Genomic DNA, 7,572 nt, shown 5'->3' on the forward strand with positions numbered 1-7,572 from the left:
AGGGCGTACGCATCCCAGAAGGAATCTTTGATGTTTTGACATTTGACCTTTGACTAGAATTTTGACCAAGTTTGACTTAGGGGCATTTTGGGTATTTTACATTGTAGTTTGAGTTTAGATCACTGTTTGTTGTATAAGTGACCTGTAGAGTTGACACTTGGAGCAGCATTCTTTTCATCTATTTTTTTAGATTGTGAGGTGAGATTCCTCACTGTACTCGTGGGTCGAGGGCACCAATGCCGGCCTATTCGCTTATATCTCCTATTATATAGGATGTTGTTTTGTTTTAGTGATATGTTAGATATATATGATTATCTGTTTGTTGGTTATATGTTATTTGTTGCATATATCGACATAGTGCGGTTGGGTTGAGGCAATACTACTCTATACGGAACCCAACAAACCCGGGAGAAAGCCAGACATAAGATTTGGGCCAGAAAAGCTAGCGAAGCTTATGCTATAGGCTCGGGAGCAATCCAAATATGAGTTCTGGACTAGGAAGGCATGCCAGACTCAAGTTGTAGGATCAGGAGTAATCAAGTCTGATAGTTGTGGACCCAATATGCATGTTGTTATATGTTTGTATGGTGTATTTTGGGGAACTCACTAAACTTTCGCTTAAGGTTTAAGTTTTATTTTTTAGCTACTTCATATGATCGGGAAAAAGAAAATATGTGATCGTAAACATCCTTCAGGGACATCTTTTGGAGTTATTATGATACATTGATCTTGGAATATTTGTACTTGACATTGATTGACTTGGTTGTTGGTTGAAAACAATGATTTTACTTTAATTATAATGAAAATTTTTATTGTGATTTCTAGAATGTTACACTCATTAAGCATTTTACAAGTATATTAAGCACTTTCAAAGCATATTATCATAAAAATCACATTAAACACTTATCAATACAAATCCGTAATGACACCTCATTAAGCATTTACTTTAAAAGAATAGTATCATGAAAATATAAGCATGTTAAGCACTTATAAGTTCAACACATATTAATTAAGCACTTATCAGTACAAATCAGCATATTAACAAAAAAAAAAGTAGAACTTGAACGTGATGGTAGTTAGGTAGGAGACAATGATCTCATAGTGATAGAGCCGGCAATGGTGGTTGAAAAAGGAGGATGTCGTAGAAAATAGAGATGGCAGGCGGTAGGGCAGGTGGGGGTAACGTTTGTTCGTGGTGGTGGTGTTCGTGGTGGTGTTGCTCAGTGACAAGAGACCACATCAGTGGGGGTGAGCATCAACAACAAGATAATGCCGAAAATTACAGAAAATCAAGGGAATTTCGGAGAACCTTGTGGTTGTGAGCAACGACGGTGGTGTGGAAATCCTCTGGTGGTGGCGGTTATCGCTACCGGGTGAAAAATGAAAACGATCGTTGGAGTTATTTAGGAAAAACCAGCCATAAAAAATGTGTCAATGACCGAAGGGGAAACGTCTCTAAAGGGAAAGGGATTTGGCAGCATCGGCATTACTTGAAACATGGCGGTTTGGCGACGACATTTCAGTAGCAATATTGGCGACTAACAAAATCTTTTTTGAAAATTTTCACGGGCTAATTTTGGAGGTTCTAGTGAAGACAAGGTGTCACCCCAAACACCGTCGCCATTAATACTACAGAACATACACGATAGTGTCCATTGGATTTATTTCACATTCAATGGTCAGTGTAAGCAAGGACAAGTCACATGAATTGCAATTTATTAGTTATCGCAACGATGCTATTAGCGATGATGAAACTATTAGTGACGATTCAGAACGCATAACTTAAGTGTCACCACTACAAATGAGATTTCTTGTAGCGAGAACAACTCAAGTGATTCTCTCTATATGGACAATATGTGGATAAATATAACAAAATGAATAAGTTTAATTAGCTTTTATTACATCATATAAATAAAATACATTCTTCATTAAGTTTCAACATAAAGTTATTCCGTTTTAATTAAAGTATTTTCTATGTTTTCAAATACTTAGCTGGATGACATTTCATGGAGAAGACAAGAAAATATGCATGATCAAAGATCATATCTAAAAGACTATTTGTCGTAGGGTTTGATGATGATTATCAATACCAAAGTGTTACATGTAGTAGAAAAAATAAATTAAATGTAACTGTCAAAGTGGTGCTTTCTTATATTTTTTATGTTTATTTTCATAATTTTTGTAGTTGGGATTAGGAGGGCTATGTCGGGATATGTTGGATACTAAAGGTAGAGATTGGACGGTCATCTGGGATTGTGGAGGAGATTTGGTAAATCGTCAATTTTTTTTCCGACATATTCTTTTCATCGGAAATATATGTGGGAAGACTTAGTGTTGCGTTCTTTTACTTTTCTTATCTATATATCTATATCATACATACTTATAAAACTAGCATTTTTTCTTGAATCTCATGCATTTGAAACCCCCATAAAAATTTGCAAACACCTCATGCATTTGAAACTCCCACACCCTTTCACCTTCAAAGTAATTAATCACACATAATCTCATTCCAAGAAAATCACACACTCTATAAGTTGATTCGTTTGCAAATTAGATCTTTAAACAAACATAATGAAGCATGTGATAAGTAATAAATATAATATATCCACAGTTTAAATATTCACGAGTTGAATTAGATTAAACAAATATTAAAACAATGGAATGGAGAATTATAGTTTTATCCCAATATAAGCATTTTCCTTTCATCACATTCATTTGAAACTTTCATTCATTTTTCCTTTCACCACATTCATTTTAAACACCCATGACTTTTCAATTTCTTTCTAATAGTGATTATAAGTCAGTTAATAACGTTAAATAAATATAAAACCTAAAGTGTAATCATATATAGACTAAATTTCAATATTAAAAGAATATAATTTATTCTACTTATAAAGTTATATTTTTAAGTTTTAACATATTCTACTTAATTTTTAGGTCTATTATGTTGTTGTTGTATGTAAACCATTATCATTTTAAAGCAACAACTTTTGAACAATTTGTATAAAATATTTAAGTTGTGAATTTAAATATAACCTTACATGATCAACTTAAATACAAATTTTAGTTCAATTTAAACAACCCAAATAATATTTTGTAAATAGTTAAACGTGACAATTGTAGTGTCTTCCTAATAATGATTATAAGTTGGTTAATAAGGTTAAATAAGTATCAAGCCTAAAGTGTAATCATAAATAAACTAAATTTCAATACTAAAAATCATAATTTTATTTCTACTTATAAAGTTATTCTTTAGCTTTTAACATATTATACTTAATTTATTAGATTTAATATATTGCTATATGTAAACCATTATCAGTTTAAAGCTACAACTTTTGAACAGTTTGGATAAAATATTTAACTTGTTAATTTAAAAATAACATTACAGGGTCAACTTCAATATAAATTTCAGTTCCACTTAAAAAACTCAAATAATATTTTGTTAATAGTTAAAAGTGATAAATTTAGTGCTAAATATAAAACCTCAATTGTAATATCAATTTAGCTAAAATATTTCTTAAATATATTTTTATAATTGTTAAAAATTTTCAAATACGTAGCTTCAAAAAAAAAACTTACAATAACAATAGTTAAAACTAACTTTATATAAATGATTATATTATTACCTTTAAAAAAAATTGTTTGATGTTTTAAGTAATTACAATGATAGAAATTAAAACGTCAAACAAATAAATTTTAAAAATTAATTAACATTAACACCAACTATAAATAACATTGAACCATATATTATATTTAATTTTATTCATAAGTAACCTACCAGTAGAGGTCATTCAAAAGATTGAGATTATGCAGTTTTAATAGATGTATATATTGTCGTATAATTCAAAATAATCAATAGATTATATCAACTTAATATACGAATTATTATATCAAATTTAACAATATTATTGTTATATTTAAAAAAGCATATATTTGTAAAGATTTTAGTTATATAGATGCTTCTACGCAACGCGCGGAGATTCGCCTAGTATACTTTTAAAAGAAGCATTTTTTCTTTCACCAGATTCATTTGAAACTCGCATTCATTTTTCCTTTCACCAAATTTATTTGAAACTCCCATGACTTTTCAATTTCTTTCTAATAATTATAAGTTGGTTAATAAGGTTAAGTAAATATCAAACCAAAAGTATAATCTGATGGGTTTGAGCCATAAGAACTTTCCTATGTGCACATGCAAACCCTAATTGCTTGGATCTAGGTTTCTCTAATTGAACATGCATTGAATCCAAGACTTACAATACTAGATCTAATGTAAACAATTGAATCTAATCATATGAAATTGGATCTAGAACAATACCTTGGATTACTTGCTTGATACTTCTTCTTCTTGGAGCTTAGAGTCACAATTGTAACTCCTCTAATGGCTTACAAACACCAACTTGCAAGAAGATGATCTTGAGAGAGAGGGAGGAGGGTGAGAAATCGGCCCTAGGGTTTCTTGCCTTGCATGAGTGGCGATTTCCCTCACCCTAGGGGTCTATTTATACTGTGAGCTACTAGGGTTTCACCTTTAACCCTAATTGAATAACTTAAGCCCTAAGCAACCCAAGATCCTCCTAGATATTAGGCTTGGATGATTTTAAGGTTCCCAAACCCTAAATTTTGTCCACCCTTATATCCATAAGGATACATAGCCCAAAACACAACTATCACACATTTGACATTTTATGCCCCTTTATTCAATTAACCTCTTTAAGTCACCAAATTAATTCTTAATTAATATATGACTTATATTAATCAAATAACAATATTATTTCTTTAATATATTATTCTCATAATATATTAACAATAATATCTCTTCTCTCTTAACAAATCATCCTGTCAAATTGCTATGGTGAAGGCAACCTAAAAGGGTCGTGCATATCCGGGTTAAGTACTTACCAAATATAGTTACAGCTTTAGACACTAATCCAATGGTCTCCCACTTGGATAAGTCTAGTAACTATATATGCAAACACAAACCGATTAGCAATCGTAACTCTCAAAGACGTTGTCAACTCTGATCTTATCAATCTCCTGTCCTTTAGATAAGGGATCGTATAGTCCTCTGTTTAGATATTATGCGGACAATCTCATGGAACTTATTGTCCAGTAGTTGGTTTCTCGATCTCAGAATCATTTGACATAGAACTTAATTGAACACATCAATTCAGTCTTGACCAGGCCCGGCACATAAGTCAAATCAAATCATCGAGCGGCCGTGATATCGCTTTTATTCTCTTAGGATAAAAGTAACAGATAAACTTCGACTTATATGCATTTACTATTTCCTAATCAACTATACACAACAATGCGTTTTATGACATCAATTTACTGATGCGGTTTCGCATTGTCAATGCACAACCAATTAATAAATAATAAACCATATATCTTGGTTTTAAGACCATATGATATTATCGTCTCGCGATCACATGTGTCACATTCCATATAGTGATTCCAGCAAGCGCAGGTTTATTCCAATGCTCAAAACTTGTTCATAAACACTCAAGAACGTTGTAGCAAACTTTTACTATGTCTAATACCTTTTAGACAATCTACACACCAATTCATGACAGTCTTCATTCATAACTACTTCCAACATATGAACGATTGTGGACCATTCAAATAATTCGATTATTCTTAATAACTTAATTATTCAGGAAGTCAAAACATGCAAAGTGAAACAATAGTTAAACAATTAACATAAGACAGTATCTTTACTCATAAATGATACTCCTTTATTTAATCATCAAATGTCAATTACATTTATCCATTACATGTTTCAAAAATATCTAATCTAAATTAATATCATCTTTCAGCCCAATGCTCCTAGCGTGCTGCAAATGCTTAACCATACTCAGTCCCTTCATAAGCGGATCTACTGGGTTATCCTCTGACGATACCCTCTTCACTACGAGGTGTCCTTCTTTTACTCGATGTCTAATAAAGTGATATTTTCTGTCGATATGCCGAGATCTACCATGATCCCTCGGTTCCTTGGTCAAGGCAACCGCTCCCTCATTATCATAGAAAATTTCCATAGGCTCCTTTATGGAAGGCACAACTTCATGATCACCAATGAAGTTCTTCAACCATATCTCCACCTCTGACGCTTCGCTCGCTGTAATGTACTCCGATTCGCACGTTGAATCATCTATGGTTTCTTGTTTGGAACTTTTCCAAGTCACTACTCCTCCATTCAGGGTAAAGACCCAGCCCGACTGCGAACGGTAGTTGTCCCTGTCGGTCTGGAAGTTGGCGTCACTATACCCTCGCACCTTTAAGTCATCACTCCCTCTTAGGACTAAGAACCAATCTTTGGTCCTCCGAAGGTACTTAAGTATATTCTTGACCGCAATCCAATGATATATGCCAGGGTTCCCTTGATATCTACTGACCATGCTCAAAGAAAGGCCACATCAGGGCGAGTGCAAGTCATAGCGTACATGATCAAGGCAAAGCGTAAGGTACTCGGCTCATCTCAGCTATCTCGGCCTCGGTACTTAGACTTTGACTCTTACTTAACTTGGCATTACTTTGTATCGGTAGTTCTCCCTTCTTCGAGTTTTCCATACTAAAACGTTTTAGCACCTTATCTAAGTAAGTATTCTGACTAAATCCTATTAGTCGCTTACTTCTTTCTCTCACTATCCTTATTCCCAAAATATAGGAAGCCTCTCCGAGGTCCTTCACAGTGAAGCACTTCCCGAGCCAGGACTTAACCTCCTGCAAAGTCGGGACGTCGTTTCCTATGAGCAGTATGTCATCGACATACAAAACAAGGAAGCTAACTATACTCCCATTGGCCTTGACATATACACATGATTCATCTTCACTTTGTACAAATCCAAAATCTTTTACTTTCTCATCGAAGCGAAGATTCCATCTGCGAGACGCTTGCTTAAGTCCATAAATGGATTTCTCAAGCTTGCAGACTCTATTAGGATGCTTCGGATCGACAAAACCCTCTGGCTGAGCCATGTAAACATCCTCAGCCAACTTTCCATTAAGGAAAGCGGTCTTGACATCCATCTGCCATACCTCATAATCATGAAATGTAGCAATGGCTAGCATCACCCTAATAGATTTTAGCTTAGCAACTGATGAGAAGTGCTCATCATAGTCAACTCCAGGAGTTTGAGTAAAGCCCTTCGCCACTAGTCGTGCCTTATACGTGTGCATTTTCCCATCCACATCGGTCTTCTTCTTGAAGATCCATTTGCACCCAACCGTCTTACGTCCAGGCACATTGTCAACCAAATTCCAAACTTGGTTGTCATACATTGACTGAATCTCGTTTTCCATCGCCTCTTTCCATTTTAAAGATTTTGGGTCTGCCATGGCTTCCTTATAGCTATTAGGTTCATCTAGATTTATTAGTGTACCATCACTAATATACGTATCCCCTTTGATAGTGATATGAAAACCATAAAAATGGGGTTGAACTCTAACTCTTTCAGATCGTCTAAAAGGTAAGGACTCGTTAATTGGTTCAACCGGAGTTTCCTCCTCGGGTTGAGTGCCAGCGTTAGAGGTTCCTTCATCGCTCGACTCTTGAATCTCTTCAAGATC

This window comes from Lactuca sativa, chromosome 3 (genome assembly GCF_002870075.4).
Source record: "Lactuca sativa cultivar Salinas chromosome 3, Lsat_Salinas_v11, whole genome shotgun sequence".
In the NCBI taxonomy this organism is placed as follows: Eukaryota; Viridiplantae; Streptophyta; class Magnoliopsida; order Asterales; family Asteraceae; genus Lactuca; species Lactuca sativa.